The sequence below is a fragment of the Stegastes partitus genome, unplaced genomic scaffold (genome assembly GCF_000690725.1).
Source record: "Stegastes partitus isolate 25-593 unplaced genomic scaffold, Stegastes_partitus-1.0.2 Scaffold141, whole genome shotgun sequence".
In the NCBI taxonomy this organism is placed as follows: Eukaryota; Metazoa; Chordata; class Actinopteri; family Pomacentridae; genus Stegastes; species Stegastes partitus.
In genome coordinates this window covers 758,228-780,856 of record NW_007577872.1, presented here as the reverse complement: position 1 = coordinate 780,856, position 22,629 = coordinate 758,228, and positions in this window count along the sequence as shown.

The window sequence follows — 22,629 nt, the reverse complement described above, 5'->3', positions numbered from 1 at the left end:
CTAAATCCCGTCTGTTTCATGGTACAAACGGCTGTTCTTACAGGATCCGGTGCACATTGTCTATTTTTGGTGATTTATTTTTGTAGAATAAAGCGGTTTTGATGAAATATCACAATCCTAAAGAGACATTTGGAAAATTTCCTCACAGAACAGCATCATAAAGATGAAAATCCGACCGTTCTTTTCTGTTTTTTAGAAGACGGCGTGCATTTTAAACCCCCTGGAAACTAAAAACAGGCAACAGAATCATAATTTGATGATAAAAAGCGTTGAGGCTGAATCTCCTCCTGCTGGTAAACACTGACTCCCGTCTGTTTGCTGTGTATTTACTGCCACAAACAGGTGTTTCTGCCCGTATGTGCCGGCGTGGCATCGCGGCAGCGTGTACAGTTGCTGTTTCGTGAAATGCAAACTGAAGTAAATTGCCCGGTTCCTCTGAAACCCAACGGGCCCGGCTGTATTTTCTAATATTAGTTCGACCCTTCACCCTGCCGCCCGGCTCCCAGAGGGCCACCGGCCAGGTGTTGCGGGGGGTTAGTGGGTCGGCTCGGCGCTGGGGGCCACCGAGTGGGAAACAAGGCAGAAATGGGTCAATGGTGAGAGACGGTGGCAAATTGGAAGTGACGCTGAACCTCCAGTGGAGCAGGAGGACGCGGGGAAACATGGATGCACTGTATAATTTATGGAGCATCTCGGAGTAGCCTTTCCAAAAATACACAACTCAGACATGAGCGTTCGTGCTGTGTACAAGCTCGGAGTTGCATTTTTATTCACTGGCGAGCTGAGGAATATCATTAGGTGAGTAATAACGGAGGAGTTCAAGAGTTCAGGGCTGTGAGGCCGCCGAGGTTCTGCTGCAGCCACAGAGGTCTGGTGGGAAACATTAAGTTTGACTGGAGCGGCTTCAAACCTGCACGTCAGAAGTTACCAACGTTGTTTAGGGTGAAAAACAAAAAAACCACAGAAAACCGAATGACATGTGTTTGTGCAGCTCCTCTCTTTCTGCAGGAAAGCATCAGACGCTGTTGCTTTTCTCAGTGCAATTCGGGTTTCTGTATCATGTCCAACATTTTATATTTTCATCTCTCAGGTGCAATGTTTAAGTTTCTCGTGCAATATTTTATGCGTGCGATGACATTTTATTATCGTGTGTTTTATGACTTATTACATCAGTATAATTACAAGTATTATCGTTTTTTTGTTGTTTTTTGTTCTATTCTAGTCATTTTTTTCTTGTTTTATTTCAGTATCATCCTCATATCTTGTTGCTTTTCTACTTTTTCGGCACTGCATGTCTTATATTATCTGATTTAGTCGAGGTTTTAACTTCTTTTATCTTATATACACCCTAAATGACTTCATTTTCAGATGCATTTCATTGGGTAGAGTTTGTTTTAAGATTATTTGATTTTAGCCTTTTATTAAGTAGCAAGAAGGAGATGCAGGGAGGGGACGGCGGTAGAAAATATATAACAAATGTGGGGATTGTGCAATCGTGTGGCGTGCAGTTTGCAAAATAAATAATCAACTTAACTGTGTCACGCTGCATAAAAGACATTTCTCTGTCCATTCATGGCTGCTTCCGTCGAGCTGCAGGACTTTATTTAGCTGTAAAAAATGAGCCGACAGGAAAGAAAAAATGCCCAGAAACTGCTAAAAGTTCGGAGGGAGCCAAACTCGTGATTAATATTGGATTAATTATGTAGCACGAGTTTGAACTGATCTTTAAGTGGATGTTGTTTAACTAATTTATCCTTTAAGCCCCTCAGTAGCGTCTCCACAAGCGTGAGGTCAAAACCAAACACAACGTCTCCATCACCAGGTCAGAGTAAGAGCTGAAAAACTCCTGCAAAAACCCGACATTTTCACCTTTTTTCTAGCAAAAACTGCAAATAGGAGACGAACTAACAGCCTGCTGGAGTTGAACTACAGCTCTCGGGTTTCTCTCTGCGGTTCTCTAAATTCTTCCAGGTCTTGAACTCGTGACGCGAAGCGCCTTGAGATGACACATGTTGTGAATTGGCGCCGTTTAAATAAAACTGAATGGAAGCGAATTTGAAATCATGGCGGCGCCGGGCCGGCCTCCTCCATGAATGCGCCGCGCTTGGCAACCTTCAATGGTGGCAGGTTGAATGTTAATAACAGATGCAGCCCGGTCCCACTAAAGAGACCTCATGGGCGGAAAAACGGCACCGATCCTCAAATTACAACACGAAAGCGACAGTAGGAACAGATTTCTGTGGAGGCTCCCACATTGTTCGTCTTTATTTGAGGGTGTTTAAGGTTTTCATGCTGCCGTCTTGTTGCACCTTTTACTTGAGCGATCCAAATGGTGTCGGACTCCGACGTGAAATTAGCACCAGCTGCTCTTTATCTCGATTTGCAGATCACACATACATACGTGTAGTTGCGTATTATTGGAAAATTTTAGTTAAAAATTTAGTTTGCGCTACATTTGGATGGAAACTTAACGTCTAGAGTCATGTTGCTGCCACTCTGCCATCTTACTCTTCTGAAACCAGATGAGCCGAATAAGGAATGGATCTGACTGAAAACTCAAAGAAGCTACATATACGTGGCTTTAAGACCCGTTTTCCTCTAAATGGAACCATCATTTACAAAACAAACATCACGCTGTATTGATGGAGACTTCAAACTAGTGATTGAGACTGAAAACTCATTTTACTGAGGCAACAAATCGAGTAAGAATTAGGCTCATATCCTCATAAATTTTGATGGAATCAGACTTCTTTCTGCAACCAGAGGACTCGCCCCCTGCTGGCTGTTCTGATATTGCACAATTCCCTTTGGAAAGATATTGAAACAACCTGGAATCGAACTAAACTATTTTTTCCAAGTGCCCATAGGTGTTCCTAATCCTGGAGGGGGAAAAAATGATTACTTGAAAAATTATTGATTTTACTACTGACATTTCCTCCTTTCTTTTTTGGTTCAATGCAACCAAAATGTAGCTTTTGTCCATCAGACTAGACGCCATGTTTGACACTAAGCACTGCACATTAATCACTAACGCACAAGCTCGACTGTGAAGCATGGCAGTGGCAGCATCATGATGCAGGTCAGCAGGCCCTGGAAGGCTTGTGAAGGTATTTTACATTTCATATTTTCAATTAATTGACTTTAAAGGAAATCTCTTTCCACTTTGACATGAAATAGTCTTTTTTTTTGGTAAATTCTGGTCAAAAAAGTCGATGATGTTGCTCATGATTCAATGATGAACAGTGATAAAGGCTAAAACTGTCTGATATATCAGCCCTTAGCCTTAGTTCGAACCATTTATAGCCACTACTTTTAGACCTAAACACTCATTCTGGGCAGCGAACAGTTGGTTTTTCTTTCAACACAGCTGCCTTCCGTCCTGACTCCTTCTCTCCATTTCCTCTTTTCCTAACCCCTTCCTTCCTTCCTTCCTTCCTTCCTTCACCGCTCACTTCCTCACTACCTCGTTCTCGCCATTAAGACGCTCGGCGGCATTACCGAGTCTCACACACACACACTTTTGCATGGAAGAACTGAGCGCGCTAATCTGAATTGTTAAGTCAGCCCATGGATCAAGTCAGCCATAAGCAGTTAAGCTGATGCTCGGCGGAGAAAACAAAAAGCAGCAATAAGCACAATGTAGAATTAATGAATGGCAGCAAACAAAGGCTTTGCTTACAAAAAAACCCATCACGCTGCCAAGTAAGCCGACGCTCCGGCTATGATACGAGATGTGAGGAAACTATACATCAGGGCGCCTGAAGGCAGGAGATGACAGCGGAGCGGTCGACGGTTCGTATGCATCGTCTTAAATTTGTGCAAACGGCAAATAGCTGCGTGAGAAGTGGGCAGAAACCTTGAAATGCTTCAAAGAAACTACTTGTAGAGGAAAACACTTGACACTCCAGAGACTCGCTCCACAGACACCAGCTGAAGCCAGGCTCCTCTAGCTAGCTGGACTTTAACAAGGCTTTTCTTCTTTTGCATACAAATATTCAAGTGGAGTTTATTGATAGAAACCAGACTCACTGCCCCCAAATCTCTTTAAGCCAAAACAACAATCTGGAGGATTTACAGAAATCATTCCATCAAATTCTCGCCGATCTCTGGGGGAGAAAAGTTCTGCATCGACAGACGTCCGGGATTGATCCGGTATCCTATTATTATAGGAGGAGCAGACGACCTGCGAACGCCCCCCCACGCTATCAGAACTCTGAACCGGTCCACTGACGCCCAAAACAGTCGTCGGCGTTTCTGGATTTTGTTCAACAGCAGCTTGTGTGTCGCAGCTCAACAACCGACGCAGCTGGAAAACCAACACGGTTCGTTCTGCTTCAGGATGTTTAGAGTCGTTCAACGTTTGCAGTCAAAATAAAAAAAAAATCTCAAAATACAAACTCAAGCATAGAAATGACTTTCCAGCACTCAGTCCTTGGGTGTTGATTGGCTGTCAGTCATGAAGTGGAGCCAATCAGATAACAGCGTCAGAGACAAAGCATTTTTAATTACATTTATTTTATCGGAAGCCTATTTTAAGAAAACCTTAACGGCGGCGTTTGGGGGGGAAAGGCTCTGAGCTGATAATTGGTCGACCCCGAACATGTGCAGGTCTGTTATTATCGCTTCAGTGGTGTTAAAATGATTTGATGTGCCGCAAATACCAGCTTTTAAATGTTCATTTAGGGTTTATTTAGGCTGCAGGGAGAGATTTGCAGATAATGTGCGGGTTTGTCTCGCGACCGACCGATCGATCGGTTGAAGAGTTTCAGTCGAACACGAGCGTCTTCGGCTCTGAAACTCTCAGGTTCTGCATCTTCATTCCAGTCGACGCTTTAGTCCGTCAGAACAACAGGCTGTTTTTCTAAGCGAATAATTTGATGCTTCTCTGGCACTTCTAATTAAAGGGAAACACATTTTCTCATCTTTTATTCTTATCCGCAGCGTGAAAGTTCATCTCATCTCCGAGGACGTGAGCCTTAATTATCTCTATGCTCGGTCCACCTGGATAAACGACGCTCTGATTGTCGGTTCTTCTTACAGATAGAAGCATCGTGGAGGTTTGTGAGGAAACGTGTGAGAATGTAATTTAATACTCGGTCTAATAGCGCTGCTAAATTGATGGTCATTAATTAAACTCTGTGCATTGTGTCCCTCATTTGTCCCCCCCTCCCCCGCCCCAGTCCTCTAAGAAGTGAGATAAAGGTAGAGACCTTGAGAGAGCCGTCAGGCGGCCGACAGGAGGGGAGGCCGAGAGTCTGATTAGACGGAGCTCCGTTCAGCGTGAGGGCCGTTAATTAGCGCTCCACTTCTGAAGCGCCGCCGCTTCACGCTGCCTTCCTCCTCCTCCTCCTCCTCCTCCTCGACGACGCCGTCAGCCACATGCTCGGCCACACGGCGGCCCTTCATCGTGTCCTCGTCTCCACAGACTTCTGGACCCGTTCACCCTCTGGCCCTGCAGCTAGCAATCATCATCCAACGGCCACGATCAATGACAAGTTACTGAGCGAGTCTCGTCACGTGTTTGGACGTTACGCCTTAAAACACGTCATCAGACACCGACTAGGACGGATGGAGGCATCTAACAGTAAATGTGTCACTCACTGTAAATAATAATAATAATAATAAAATCCTGTACATTTATGGAAATTGAATTATTTTTAGTTTTTTAATTCATGAAAATATTAATATTATCAATAAAATTATTAAAGTACAGAAAATTTTTTGTGTCTTGTATGAAAAAAAAATAATTAAAAATTACAGAAAAGAAAAGATGAAAGATTTTTGTGTATTTTACGTCAAATCCATCAAAAATAATTGCGAAAATCTGGCAGAAATTATGAAAAATAAACAAAAAACCGTAGAATATTGTGACATTTAACTCTGAAAAGGGGGGAAAATAACAGCAAATATTAGCTGATTTATAATTTTATGTGAAAGAACATATTTTGGTTTTTGTTGATTTTTTACAACCAACATTTAAATGTATGTTTTTTTTCAGGAATTTAAGAAAATCTGCAAAATAATGATTTACAATAAAATATAAATATGAATAATAAATATGTACATTCTCTTTCAAATAACAACAAATAAATCTTTGCTGATTTAAATAAAGTGTAATTTGACTCTCACATGTTGCAGAACAACAAATTACCACATGTGAAAATACAGATTATTGAAGCATTATGAGCCGTTTTGACCTTTTAAAAAAAAAAAAAAAGTCTGTAAATTTTAAAAAAAAAATAATAATAATCTGTGATTTTACAAGACATTATCTGCAATTTCCACAAAATAGGGAATTTTTTTTTTTAAAAAAGAATAAATTTTCAAAAACAACAGTTTATTTACTATTTTTCAGTTCCTATTATGCAGAATTTTTCTTCCACATATAAGTAAAATAATCGTGTTTTTGCTTATTTAAATACAGTAGGAAATTGTCTATTACAGTCAAATGCTGTAAAACGTTTTTAATTTTATATCTTTTTACAGTTTTGGTCATTTATATTATTTTTACACTTATTTTGTAAATCATTTATTTTTCTGTGCTTTAGTAGTTATTATCTGTATTCTAACAAAACAGGCAAAATCTCAAAAATAACAGTAAATTAATTTAAAAAGCTTGAGTCATAAAACGTGTATTTCTACAGCGTTATCGTAACGTCGCTGCCGTTTCCTCTGAGTTGTTCTCGGCACAAACATACATTTATTCCTGACTCTGGCTGTGTCGGGTATAAAACCGTCAGCTCGAATCATTCAGAGCTTTCATTGTACTTTCTGAGGAACGTCATGTCTTCTAACCGGAGGTCAAATGAGAATGTCAGCTCCATCTTACAGAACCCATCGCTCAGCATCAGAAATAAAACCGGACACTCCAACTTCTCCTCGGTTCTGCACGACGGGGCGCCGCGGACGGATCTGAAACGGCTCGTCGCTCATTGATCTTTGTGTTTACGTCCCTTTCTTTGCTGATAAAAGATTCGGTCCAATTAGCAGAGAGGCTGCCTCCTGTTCTCTACCTGCAGAACATTACAGGTGACCCCCAGCGTCCCCCCTCCTCACCCTCCGCTCACCTCCTCCTGCTGGATAAAAGCTCGGGTCAAACCCAGAACTGCAAATCCAGTTTCCTCCACCTTGTGAATTTGTCATAGACGGTGAATCAGCAGCAGAACAGATGTAACTGAGTACATTTACTCAGATACTGGGCTTCTACTCGAGTATATCTTGTAGTTTTTACTTCACTGCATCCATCCGACAGCTTCAGTTACTTTACAAACTAAAACCAAACAAACAAAACAACTTGTTTAACTACCCGACAGTTGATGGCAGCGCAGTGAGAATCAATTAGTTGATTAATTCACTGATAATTGATTCTGATAATTGTTTAGAACACTAGAATTCCTCTGAAACCCAAAACCCACCGACACGTTTGAGAGGCAAGCTCGTTCTTTTTCTAAAATTGGGAAAATTACACGATTTATAACATCAAGAAACTCAAAAAAATCATCAGATTTTCAACTTTCAAATGGTTCCTTCAGTTTCATTCAGTGAAAACGGACAAATCGAAGCTAAAAATATGGATATTTCTTCCAAAATAACGACTCAAAATGTCTAATTTGAAATTTCTCCAAAAACAAACCATTTGTTTTCACAAATTTTTCACTCTTTGGCACAACCAGAAGCCATTCAGAGACTCTTCTACAGAGCCCAGATTAGATAAGGCTGGAAACAGATAAAAAAATGCAAATAGCTAAATATCTATACGATGGACAGTCATCATTTTTCCAGTGCTGCACATGCTGTTTTCACATTTTCGCCAAGGTTTTGTGAACTAACCAGTCACTGAGATTCATCTTTCTGTGTCTTTCTGCACAGACGACATTTCTGAGCTCTCATACTTCTAACATCAGGCTTTGGGCTACTTGATGCAAAGTAGGGGCATCTAGTGCTGAACTCACGCTGAGCTGTTTCCATGGAGGTGCAGGACTTTAGTGAAAAATGAAGCCACAGTGAGGAAAAACCCCCAAAAAACAACTGAGAAAGTGCTGAGGATTCAGAAGACGATGAAACAAAGTGATGAGCAAATTGAGTCGTAGCCATGAGAAGTTGAAAATCAGCTCCGCCTCAAGCAGCTACGGTAAAACTTTAGATTAATGCACAATTGATAATAAACCAGTGATTGAATATATATACTGATCATATCATTGATGACATGGTTGTGCACCAGCAGTTAATCCACCAGGGTCAAACTGCCACGACAGATCTCTCCAGTAACGTACGGAGGCGTCTAAATGAGGAAGTTTGGTGCAAATGACCTGAGCTGTGGCGTCTGGTTGATCAGATGTGCTGCGCAGTGTTTACATGTTTGTTTGTTCCACTCCTTCACTATTTGTCAGATTGGACTCAAAGAATCGTCATTTTGGTGAAGTTGAGGAGATTCAGCTCATCATAGATGGCATGTTTACTTCAGTGCCCATCCAGGGAGCGTTCCTGGTGTCGCAGGAGTTCTGGGAGCAGAGCTTCGCTGCTCAGGGAGACTTTGACGGGCCGATCTCATACAATCTTGATCACAGCATGTATGAACCTGCAGAATGTTAGCTTAGCATCAAGACTGGAGCGCTAGGGAAGTGAAAACCACCCGCCTACAAACCTTCAATCAACCGGGACAAGCGACATAATTGTTCCTAGCAGCTGACAGCTTTCATGTGCACAGTGAAGGAGGATCATGGGTAACGTAGTCCACCACCATCTGCACTGATGTAGCACCCTTAAGCCTCTCCAACATGCTTCTCATTTGCATAATGACGCACCGACTGCAGCAGAGTTTATGGTGCAGCGTGTTGCCCAAGGACGCACTAGGGCCGGGATTTGAACCACCGATTCTCGCAACCAGCAATCAACCTGCTCCACCGCTTCAACCACACAGCCGTCAGAATAAAAACCAGATTTGTTGCAGATAAATTTGAAATCATTTATGTCGACCAAACGGCGTCGTTTAATCACCCCAGACACTCCTGAGCTTCTGTCGTCACGCAGTTATTAAAAGAAAGTTTAAAAATGTTTTTTTACAATAAAATAAAGAAAAAAACCCTCCACAGCTCTACGGCTTCTTAATATTCATTGCGTGTCGCTTGCAAACCAGCAAGTCCTGGAAGCTCCTCCTGAACATATGTACGTATGTGTGCATCCTGTAAAAATCTGCATCCATGCATCTGCTAATTGTGCATTCCATTAATCCGAATCTGGTTCTAATCAGCTTCCCAAACTGCAGCAACCGTCCTTTTTTTTAAATATATATTTATATATTTTGTGCCGTATATATTTGTGAGCTCACAGCGCTGTTTTTTTTTTTTTTTTCTCCCCCAGAATCAATCTGCTGTGACAACTTGCCGCTATATGAGAATCGTTGAATGAAGTAATACCGCTGCTGATATTTTGTTCCAGGGGGAAAAGATAAATGGCAGCAGAGACCACACAGCGGTTTCATCTCCGTGCCAGGGAGGCATGGCAGCCATCTTCTTTGAGGCTGACCGTTTTAATGCAGTGCTCTGATTGATCAGCATTCATCCCTCATCCACAGTGGATTTACGGAGACGCGGCCCACGGCTGCCATAGGGCTGCCAGACCCAAAGAGAAATGGCCGGAGGAGCTGTGCCATCCAGCATCCGCCCTGCAGACGCCACCGCCGCCGCCGCCGCCGCCCCACGGCCTGTTTACTAATCAAGATTTACGACGTTTGTTTGCATGTTTCAATTAATCACTTCTGAGTGCATGTGGATGACCATGAATCTACAGCAGCAGCGGATTGCTAATTGCCTCCCACAGGGCTAAAAGTAAATATATATACACCCTGTTTTACCCCCTCAGGTTCATTATCAAGCTGCGGGGAACAAATGCTTTGTTTTTAATTGCTACGTAAGCGCAGCTTCTGGGGAGATTCTCATTTTTAGGTGGGAAGTGATCGTCCCCGGTGCCGGAGGCGAGGCTGCGGATTCATCAACCACACATTCAGCAGTCGAAAATGTCCTCCGCAGCTCCGTGGAGGGGAGGTGTTTTCCACCGCCGAACGATCTGAGGGGTAAACCGAGTGCGCCTCCGAAGGCAGGATTTTCACATTCAAAACGCCGTCCGCGGACGAAGGGTGAAATGTCACATTCCCCGAGGCGTCGCGAGCGCCTTTTTCTAGGAAGGATGGAAGGGAATATTCGGTGTGTCTAATGGAGAGAATGAGATATCCTCTCAAGGTCACCAAGTGAGACCACGATATCTGTATCCGACAGAAGGACCCTTAGAGGAGAGGAGGAGGAGGTGGAGGAGCCGGGGAGATGGTTTAAGTTCCTGTCCTCGGGGAAATCTCCATCCATCTGGGGAGTCGCTGAGAGCGCAGCCAATTCACACGCTCTAACAGGCCCTTAATTTGGGGAAACATATGCCACCGCTTAGGCCTTTTGGAATCTGTTCACATGATAGAAATTGGTTGTTATGGTGGACATTAGCTGGTAGACTAGATGAGGCATAAATAATGTTGCTTACGAGTCGTGGCACACACATCGCGCTCGCCACCACTTTAATGCATTTATTGAGTTTTCCGCATTACAATATGGAAATTTTTTTAAGACCGCTATCTGAGCAGAGATAATACACGAGGAAACATACCCCCTTGGCCTTTCTGTTATGTACTGGGGTGGATGAAATTAAATCCATATAGCGTTACAAAGCCAAATCCCTGCCTGTTCCTGTGGATACAACTCGGAGGCAAAACACAGGATCGGTAGCGACAGAGGATCTCTGGTAGAAGCAGAAACGTCACAATGGACAAATACTCAAGTTTAGGCAAAAATACCAGTTTTTGAATTGCAAAAACGTCCTTAAAGCAACAATCATTGGTTGTTTGTGAGACTGACATATTGTGACCTAACCACGACAAATGTTCAGGAAAACTCATCAACCACCTCTTTAAACAGAAGGCTAACTCAGAATATTAACGTTTGTTTTACAGTCTTGGTTCTGGTTTCAGTCCCCTCTTAGGTCCATTTTCGACTCTAGAATATAACAACTTGGATATATTTATTTACATTATCAAAATGGCTGAAGATTTATTTAATTGCTGACGAGTAACTGATTAATTGATCCGGTTCTGTTGGCCGGTCATGTGTTGTTTATGTAAAACCTTCATCTGCAAAGTAGCTACAGCTGTCAAATGTGGTTCAACTCAAAGTTAAATATTTCTCTCAAATAAAATAGCATAAAATAGAAACATTAATTCAAAATGTAATGATCTAATATGTAAAGCAAGACAATTTTTACCTGATTGGTGTCAACATAAACCTGATCCTGATCCATTATTTACATCAACTGTCTCACAGATGTTGTAAACGTTGTAATATTTCTTATAAATACAACATCACGACTTGATTTCTGATTAATGGGCATTATACTAGACATTAGTCATGTGCCGATATTGTCATTTTAAGTCACGTGAGCACTGTTCCAGTCAATGCTAGCTTTGATTAAACACAGTTTCTCTGGTCGGAGGTCATTAGGTGTCACAGAAGTCTTTGTCATGGTGCCGTTTGCGAGCTAAACCCCCCAAAGCTTCCTCTGGTCCCTTCAGCTTTAAACAGTAAGAGGCATTTCTAGTAAGAACGAGGGATGACGGGGCTTAAAAAAAAAAAAAAAACTACCGCTAGCAGGTTTTAACTGATCGGCATTGGCATTAACCTCTTGTGTTTACGTCCACTGTCACACAGGTATCGTAACTTCAGAAATATTCCCAATAAATCCAACATACAACACCATCTGTGTTGTGCAACCTGATACTACAGCTAATCTACACCACTTACAGTGTTTACCAGCTAGGAAAATGGTATAGGGTGTCAACCAGTACGTAAATTAAATTAACTCTGTTTAAATTTCAGAAGGAAAATATGTTTACTAATAATAAAACTGGGGATGTCAGGGCTGAAACAAGGCCAAATCTAATCTTGTATTTACAGCCACTGTCACGCAGGTATCGTAAATTAATAAATATTCCTCATAAACGCAACATTATGAAATACGTAGTTGAATAAATGTGTATTAAACCAGACATTTGTCCTCTGTTGATATTGTTTTTTTAAGCCACGGACACGCCCCTACGATATTGTAGCATCGATTCTAGCTTGATTAAACACAGTTGCTCTGGTTGGAGGTCATTAGGTGACTTAGAAGTCTTTCCCATGGTGCCCATTTCCTCGTTAAACCCTCACAACGTTCTCTGCTTGCCAACATGAAGCCGCCCGTAGTGACGCCTCCTCTGGTCACTACAGTAAGAGGCTCCACCTGGTGGAACAACCAGGTACTACAGCTGATCTGCAACACTTGAAGTGCTTATTATCCAGGAAAATGGTATCGAGTGTCAACAAATACTACATGTTAAATGACTTGGATTGGATCGGGCACTTAACGTACATACGTTAAAATGATGTTTAAAAAAAGATAAAAAGCAGCTGAATAAATGTGTGTCTCTGTTGTGGGTCGTTTAACCTTTTTTCTTCAAGCGTTGGAGCTCTTTGGCACGACACCCAAACCAAGTCATTTAACAGATTCGTCAAAGGTCCTGGCTCGGTCACCGGCCTGCTGATTGCTGGCCTGAATCGCAGCAACATCTTAGCGCCGATTATTCACACCCGGCCGCTGCAGCGACGGCGTCAACTTTGCACTTTACAGTCGCTGCGAGCTTCGGCTGCTTCCCGCTGCAGCTCGGCACAGCGGGGAGAGAAGTTTCCTTCCACAGCGGCAGCCCCGGAGGGAGCGCAGAGAAATGTGGAGTGAGCTCTTTCAGTAATTTCAGTCCCAGCCCCCACCATGCGGCGCGTCAGAGCCTCGGGAGCAGATATGGTCCGAATTGTGAATCCACCCACACCGCATGTCACTCTCTATAACACAGAAGCTGCGAGCACGCCATCCACGCCGACCGCTCGCACACGCGTGTGCGTGCACCCACACACACATGAGACGGGGAAGCTCGGCTCTAAACAGATGGAATCGCAGTACTTTAGATAACAACAGGTATTGTATTTTCCTGCATTCGCTCATTTCAGAGGGCTTCCAGTCGCCGTAATTATCTATAATCTCGTCTCGATGTTGCATCTGAGGTTGGAGTATGAGTGGGAGCTTGGCATGTTGGCACGCTCTTTGTCTGCCTCCTGATAGAACACTTTCCACTCGGCTGAATTACCCACTCCATGATGACTCGATGCAGCAGAGCAAAAAATGATGCTCCCCAGACTCCCGCGTATTCAGATTCTTTCAAATGGATTCCTCAGCTCGCTCGCTCCCTCCCCGCCCGTCCGCCCTCGTGCTGCAGACCCAGGCGGCGGCGGCGGGAATAGAGCCTGTTATGGATCAAGGCTTTTTGATATCCAGCTGATAAGAAAATATCATCGGATTCTTCTTTATGGATTGCCGCGTTTTGACAGTGTGTGCACGCGCTGCAGATGTATGTGAAAGCGTGAGAACCGGCACGTCAGCTGGGCGACCGGGTGCACGCTCACGAGACTAAAACGTGGACGCTTCAACCCAACATTCATCCGACCACTTACGAACATTTGATTTTTTTTNACCTAACCGGTATTCAGATTTGATTTTAACTCTCGGTGAAGCTTCAGTTCAACATTTCTAGCGTCTCGGAGCAGCAACACGTGTAAAAAACTCAACAGTTTCAAAGCTGCAAAACGTTCACGTGGAACCGCAGCGTTTGCAGCTTGAATGAATCGAATACGTGATGCGTCCAACCGCCGGCTGGACTTCTAGCTCGCTTAACGCACAGATTTCTTCATAAATTACTTGCGAGCGACGAGAGCGCATAAAGCGAAACAATGCAGAGCTGCTTCTTAGCTAATTCACCACGACTTCAGCCGTGCAGCCGGCCGCTGTCACATTCTGGTCGTTTGATTCATCGCCGGTGTCACGCTTATTGATAAATGCCCGTTTAGACCGTCCCTAAACCGCAAGAAAATACAGCAGCCCCAGAAAGCCTCGCTGTGGCTGGACTGCCTTATTTTCACCGTAGCCTGAAGGTATATGACACACCAGGAATGATACTGAGCACCATTGATTGTAAAGGCGCGCTATCAGTCTCTGTATGACAGGACTGGGGCAGCAGCGAGGCTACCTTCACCCAGAATTATTGAGATTTAGAAGGTTTAAGCTTCTAGTTTGGGGGCGAGTAAACCGGCTCGACGACTGATACGTAGCTGCATATTTAAGGGGTTTGCTTCATGACAGGTACAAAAAAATTAAAGGTTTGCATTTGAAAAAAAACAACCCAGAACAAGCCTCTGTCCGTCTCTTATGTGCTGCTCTCAGCACGGCGAGCCACACTGCAGAAAATCACCGAGCTGTTGACGCAGGCAAAAAGAGACTCGCAAGCCGGCGCACGTAAAAAGTGTCAGACTGAGGCTATTTATTTAGCTGCACGCCTGTTACCGCTCATTACTCAACATTACTGCTTGTACAACCTCAACCGGAGAATAAAGGGAACAAACAGGGGTTCAGGTGGGTCGCTTGGGGACGAGGCGGCGACGAGGAGAAACCGTTCAGCTGCTCAGGTTAAAGCACCGGAGAGACGTCAGCACTTTTCGTCTGTACGAGCAGAAATCCATTTACAGCATGTTTTAGTTACTGTTGTTTGCAAAGTAATGAGCCGCCGGGGGAGGAGAGGAAACTTTTCCAACTCTGCGTCACGTCCATTAGCAGCGTTAGCACATCCAGACGTGCGACACCCAGCTGTTCGTCGCCACGGCGGCGTGAGGCGGTCGCAGCGGCGCTCTTCTTGCGGCTGTAACCCGGCGGCGAGGCACCAACGCAATCGCTCATCTCTGAAGCCGACTGGCAGCAGAAGAACGCAGCTCCTCTGTGCATTAGCTAAACAAACGTGATTACAGGTGGCAACAGTTTGCTGTCTGTTGGATGCAGGTGCCAAACCCCCAGAGCTGAAACAACACATTAAACACCATTTGGCAGTTTTTCTTTCTCTGATTCTTGAACAGAGAAAAGGAGAAGAAGAAAAACACAATCAGTGCCAAAGAGGCTGCAATGAATGCTGCTCATTTTTAAACTTCATTTTCATTTCAGACAGAACGCCTCCACTCACAGGGCCGCTCCGCTCCGTCCTCACTGCTTTCATCGGCTTTAGACTGTCACACCGTATATGTTTTCTCGCCGGTTCGCGTTGGATTTACTTGACAGGGACAAAGCAGTTTAACATTGTTCCAATAAGAGCTCGGAGCTGATGGGCAGCACGGAGAAGTCGGGCTTTTACATGCACATTACAACTAAAATAACCAGCTTTCATTCCAGATAAAAGGAATTACAATGAAATATTCAAGCTTTGTGCAAGACTTAAATCTGTACTATGGACTTTTTTTGTTTTTGTTGTTGCATGACCTGACAGTTGTGCAGCAACGATGAAACAGCAGCACAACAAAAAGGGTCAAAATGTCGGCTGCAAAACCCGACTCGCCAACAGCTGCTGCTCAAACCAGACCTCCACAGGCTTCAGCAGCTATCATCTTAGTCCTTTATGTGTATTCTTTCATTCCTTCAAACTTTACAGAGTCAAAAGTTATGAGCTGCATTTGCATTCTTGACTTTGAACACAGCAGCTCCGAGGTGCAACAAAACAAGCTCGATACGGCTTCAGAAAGTGCCACAGAAAGGCCTAGTAGCAGGCAGGAAATGGGCTTTAGTTATAGTTTGGCTGCAGTACCTGGTTTGGCCACCAGGCGGAGCCTCTAATGAGATGGAGTTACAGGTGAGTTCACCGACTGAACTCACCTCCCTGCCGTCTGACTGCGGCAGCAACTTGTACAAAGGTGTCCGTCTGGTTTCGCTAGCTCCCTTATGCTAATGCTAAGCTAGGATTTCCAAATGCTAACGCGGGCCGAGAGCAGAGTGTCCGTCTGCAGATATGCACGACATTCAGGATCAGCAGGACTACAGACGTCCAACAACATTCTAACTGACATATTTCCTGGATCGATAAAGTTGCTGCAACAGCATTCAAGCAGCTGTTTGCAGCAGCTGGATTAACGACAGTTAAAAATATCTTTGTCATGTGACTGTCGGTCACAGTTAAACCACTCGTGGCTTCACAGTTGTGCAGAGGGCTGCAGAAATGTTAGTTTTTACTGCATTTGGTTCATGTAGATGATTATTAGTGGCACATTTAAAGCGATCTTGATGAAACATCCCAACTTTTAGCTCAGATTTGGTTGATTTTGCCGACAAAATCCAAAGTTAGGCACGATTAGTTGAAGGATCACTGGCAGTTTTTTCTGTTTTTACAGTTTCTTGCTCTGATAAATGGTGTAACGTTGGCGATTTATTATTATTTTTAAACATAAAATACCTTCCAAATCCACTGGCTGGAAAGTTTTGGGGTTCAGAAAGTTTTATTCCAAACTGTTTACATCCAGACTGTCGACACAAAACCTTAGCAGGAGCTGCTGTTTTGAATAAAGTAGAATTCAGGGAAGTGCATTACATCTTTTACCTTCTGATCAGTTTTTAAAATAAGCTAATAGCATCATGAGGCCTCAGCGGGGCTTGAATGCCACCGTCTGGAAGCGTTAGTGACACCTCTATTTGCCGACTAACCAAAGGGATCATTAGCGATGCCTCGGCCCGTCTTATTCTGCGCAGCTCCCAGGAATTTCCTCAACAGGATTATGAGAAGGTAAAGTACTTTGTGTTCCGCGCAGAGAAACACCTATAAAAGAGCCGAGGGGGGATTAATAATTCATTGATATCCATGACCACTCACAGTCTCCTTTATAAGACGGGCTTATATTAGCGCCGCGCCCGTCAAGCAGTCCAAACAAACTCTTACGGCGCCATTAAAATTTTAACAGCAGCTCAGCATGGAAGCTGGGTAAATAAGAGACAATTACTGCGTTTGATAGAAATGTAATGCGGTTCCCATTCTCCGGAAGAACAGACAAAACCTTCGGTGGTGGGGGGGAAGCAAAATGACTTATAGCCGGCTGAAGGATGATTTATTTAAAGGGCACTTTTCAGGCCGAGTTCCACAATAGACACTAACGGACGGTCAGAAGTTCAGTCACGTAGCAGATTATTTTACGCAGCTCGAGTGGGGCATTAACAGAAAATAGAAACTCCTAAAACCAGAAGCATCTATCTGCCGCCGCCATCAGCCGAAGACTCTTACACAATCTGCCTGGTAATGAGGAGGATGTTTAAGCAGGTTATTACCGGTGGAAAAATCCAAACGGAAAATAAAGAAGCCGACCTGATGGTGAAGTTAATGCGGCGTGGACGCGTCGAGAGGCGNTTGTCTGTCTCTAAGTGTAGCCCTGTGATAGACTGGTTACCTGTCCAGGTGAACCTGCCTTCACCCTGAGTCAGCTGGGATAGACTCCAGTGACCCTAGTGAGGATTAAGTGGTGTATAGATAATGGATGGATGGATGGAGAGTCTGCGGAGGGAACTGAAGGCCAGAGTTGTGGCAAAGAGGCGTTCAAACACCAAAGAGCTGCAGATCGACGTGGTTTAAAATCCCAGAGGAGACGTTAGCAGCCGTGTGATTGATGTGTCAGCAAATAAAGGCTTTGATATTGATCCCAGAGAAAGAGAGAGCATGATTAATCCTGGACCTGGCATTTTATGTAAAACTGTAGTAAAAAAAATAAAATACAGAAACAGTTTATCATCTTCAACACGATGTCTTTCTATGTTCGGTCACTTGTTTCTGTCAGAACAAAGCTCCGGGTCGAATACAAATCCGCCGCATCCGCTTCGGCATCGCATTCCTCGTTCCAGATCCAACTTTAGACGGCGGTAATTCAGTTCACATGAGGATCAGCATCAGTGAAAATAATGAAATTACATGCTCACTGTACTGAGAGATGCTCCATCACCATGCGGAATAACAGGGAAAGATATTAATTTAGATTATTTCCCTTTTCATGCACAACCCGGCTGCAGCTCCTCCACATGCTTGCAGAAACGTTAATTAAATTGTCGTGGCGTAACTCCTCCCCTCCTCCCCCGTCGTGTGTCATTGATTGGTTCCCCCTCCACCTCCATCAGCGCTTTAACGCTCCGGATGCTCGACTCGCCTCGACGGGAGGACGACGGCGGCCGCACTTCCCCTCCGACCTCTGAACTCGCGTTGACAAGTCGTCCGCCTCGACTCGCGGGAGAAGCTCGAGTGGCGTCGCAATGACATGTTAAGTAATACGCGGAGGGACGCTTCTTGTATCGACGATCCATCCGCGGGGAACACGGAGAAAACATGCCGATACCGTGATCCGCGCATCTGGAACAACACGTGAAGCTCGAGGAAATTCTAATGCAAGATAACAATCGCTGCACAACGGATCTGGACTCTAACTTTCTCCTTTCCTGTCACCTCGCGCTGTCAAACAAAGCAAACATCTTAAAATAACTTTGCAGAAACAGCCCAGAGTTAGTTAAGTGGGAAGCTCCCCATCTGGGGCACCGCCGGTCAAGGACGGGATCCCACCAGAACTCCTCCTCCTCCTGTGTGACCGCTGTCTGTCTACTTATACAACAACCAGATAGAGAACAACAAGCGGCATGAGGAACATTTTTGATCAGTGCTGTTGTTTATCGTGATCATTCAGGGACAACACCGACACTGTTTTTACAACTTTTTTGCATGTAAACAAACAGACACCTCCGCGTTCTGCTACATTCCTGTAAGCGTCCAAGACAGGATTTAAAAATAACCTTCACCTGGATTCAAAACATCTCCAAGAGGCTGCATATAAATACAACTGCACCAAGAACACTACAGTTTACAGATGTTCAGTAAACGCCTCGCATAGAAGCCAGAAGCTAGCCGAAGAAGCTAACAGTCTCCTCAGCAGCTCGGGCAGCAAAATTAAAAATGATTTTTAAAAAAGGGGGGAATTAGGCGTTCTAGCGAAGTGTTTTAAACAAAAATAAAACGGTTGATCTTGTTTATTTAAATGTGGGAAGGCAAAATTCTGACAAATATTTGGTTCCAGCTCCAACAAGACTATTAATCCGTTTATGAAGCCTTCAACTTTAGTTTAACTGTTTCCAAAGTCGTCATCTTAGGATTTTGGGAAACACGCAGCGACATTTTTATGGACCAAACAATTCATCGATTGATCGAGAAAGCAGTCGACAGATTAGTCAACAGTGGAAATAATCATTTTTTTGCAGCACCTCCGTCGATTACATGATGAATGAACGAATGTCTGGTTGTCAAAGAGGCACATCTGTCACCATCTTGTGCTTCTATAATTAAAATGGACGTTGCGTTTTATTTGAGTTGCATCAAACTGAGGACTTATAGAACCAATTAACATCACAATCAATCAATAACATCAGAGCTCATACGGATTCATTGTGAAGGCTGGTTAGTTCTGACGTCGTTCTAATAGCCTAGAGAAGGATGAAACGAACAAACGCACATTTAAAACACGTGAACTAGATCACTTTATAAAACCAAGAATGTGGAATAAACTGCAAACAGGCGACACTCAAAATTAGCACGTTGCTTTTATGTCGGTGTGCTTGGTGCAGAGAATTCACATGGCCTCAAATTTTTTGAACAATTAGTTTGATTTTTTTTATCATATCTTGTGTTTAAGTGGATGAATTTCTTGTGCCGTCTTGTACAAATGCATCAGACTAACTGTTGCTCTTATAAAGTACAGATCTTCTAAACGAGGACGCCTGGCCGCTGCATTGTTGGCTTTTTTATTCTCCTGTTTACATCAGTGACTAGTTTGTTTTCTTCTAAGCTGGTTACTAACAGCCTAGATTGGTGTATTTGCTCACCCCGACACCTAATCTGCCAACATGGATGACTAAATCAGCTCTGTTTGTGCTGCAGACCTGCATCATTTCACTACAGTCTGTTTATCATCATCATTATGTTCGCATGTGTGCAAATAAATGGTGCTTTAGGCAACTTTAAAGTGCATTAGCCAGAAATGACGAGGTTTAATCCTCTGGGAAATATTCCTGCTCATCAGCTTCTCATAGAAAACCAGAAACACAAACATCATGATGCAACGTTTTCTTGGGATCATGAGTAACCAGGTGATACGTAAAGGCGGTCTGTGGATGTCCATAAGGAGGCCTGTTGTGTTTCTCTTTTGCTTGACTTGACTCTTGACTCCTCATTCATGCCAACAGCGTGGACATTCCTGCTCTGTCTCCTCTAAGCTTTCATCACCAGCAGGGCGACAATGATAAAGGTGAGCACCTCTCCCGTCGCCACAACGGATGAAATCCTGAGCCACGCTGCGACCGCTACATCCACCGAAAGCACGGCGACTGCTCAGATCTGGCTCCACCTAAACTCTCCCCTTTTTTTTCTCCCAGCGTTGGGCTAAAAACTAAAGCTCCTTAAACGCAGAGACGGGCTGCAGGAGCGACGAATCTTCACGAGTCGGATTATCTCCCTTGTAGCAGCCTGCTCTACAAACGCTCCTCTATCTGGCAAACCGTGTCGCTGTAAATTCAATTAGGGCCACGTAAACATTTTCATGTGCGGCAAGTGAGCTGTGAAAAGGGCAGCAAACAGGAAGAGCTGCTGCTGCTGAGGATCTGAGATGCTGCAGGAGATCACATTTAGCAGAGTCCAGGCGTTTGCATCTGAACATCCAGTCGGTACGAGAGCTTTCTCTCTCTGCAGGACGGCTCCTCTGTGCTTTGAGGCTGCACGGCGTGGCTGCAGCTGCAAGGTAAAGCTAATGAATAATGAGCCTCCACTTCGCTCCACTTCTCCCTCTGTCCTCTTGTCCTAGGCCTCCCATTATGGCGCACCGTTCTTCAGGCGACCCACTCCCTCTAGTGATGGACAAAGGCACTGCCTGAGGAGCAGCCGGCAGGCAGGCAGGCGGCAAATGTGGGGCCGCGGGAGCGACAGGAAGAGCCGGCCTCCGTCGCCACAGGCTGGACGCGGTGCCAGGCCGCCGGTGGGAAACGCAGCGGCCGACCGAGAGCGACACTTGTTCTGGACGAGGACGCGCATGCACACAAACAAAAAGGCGGTGAATGCGAGCGTTCATGCTCCGGTTCAGGAATGCGGTGGGTTCTAAGAGGCGCAGATAAAACGCATAAACACAAACAGTCACACTTGATTAAACTGCTCTCCGCTGTGAAAAAGCTTGTTCATTTGTATTTAAGTGGCGCAACGTGATAATTACCTGGGCCGGGTTTCTTCAGAGCCGCGTGCGACTCTGTGGGTTCCCGACGAGGCCTAGTTTCCCTCCCCGTCCTCATCCATCTCACCGCTCCGGATGATGCAGCGACGCCTTCACTGGCAGCCCTACCTCCGCGAACGTTAATAATCATACACAGCTTCCACTTTCCTATCTGCATTCCCGGCACTTATCAGCGGGACGCAGCCTTTTTGAATGATAAAGAGCGAGAAAACAAGCAGGGTCTGTTGCTTTAACAACCGATTCTATCAACTTGCGCGCCCGCAAGATAACTGAGGATATGGATACATAACGAGCGGAGCAGCTCGCTCCAGATGTGCAGAACAAATGAGAAGGTGAGTCGGGAGTCAACGCGCTCAGCCGAACAGGATTCATTAAATAAAGTTGCTACAGAGCAACAAATCGCCGCCTGGATTGGAGTGGTCTCATTTAAATTCCATTATGTCCTCACGCCGACATGTTTAAAATCAGATAGGCGCCGAAATGAGATCCATCCCCTTCAAGATAATTGATAGCGCCGGAGCCTGGGCAGGGCACGCAGAGAAAATGGGGCTTTATTCATAATTCATTACATTTTATATAACTGACTTACTTTTGAAGATTACACAATAACGTATTCATTGTTAGAGGCGAGCCGTGGTCAGCGCAGACTGAAATGGAAACCCAGACACGATGGAGTTCAGCCAGTCGTGCCGGCTGTATGCTCTCCCAGACAGAATAAAAGATCATCTTGCTGCTGTTTACAGGTTTTCGTCCAGTTTTTTTTCTTTTTTTTTTTGTGAGTCAGCTCACCTCCCCCGACGGAAAAGGTCGCGCCGCAGCTAATGCTCCCGCCGCCGTACGGCGACACCTCTGGGATAATGTGTGATAATTAAAAGGGCTTCGACATATGGCCGCTATCGCTGACACGCTGGGTGAGTCAATGGACGCCGTTTGTGCCTCGTGGGGCAACGACAACAACAACAAAAAAAAGAAAAACAAACGCCGCGAGGAAACAAAACGCATCATAGGATTCACTGTTGTGTTGGTTTTAATTAGAATTTGAAAGAAAAACAACAAAAACGCTGCCGCCGGGGGTAAAAACTGCTCACGTTGGGTCACGCAGGGTAACTTCTGGGGCAGCGCGGGATGAAAGCCTGGACTGTTGTTGGGTAAAGCAGCATCTGACACAGAGTTAGACTATTTGTGGCAGAATTTGATGCTTGCAGGAGGACATGTAACCTGACTCTCTTAACTAAAGCAGAAAATAATACTGCATATAAGATGCTCGAGTGCAAATACTGTCGTGACTCGATAATCCGACACTAAATGTGTTTTATGTCGGATTGTCAAGACGGAGGTCGAGATACAAGGAGGGCTTGATGCTGGAAGGATCATTAGTTGTTAATTATTGTTCATAGTTGTT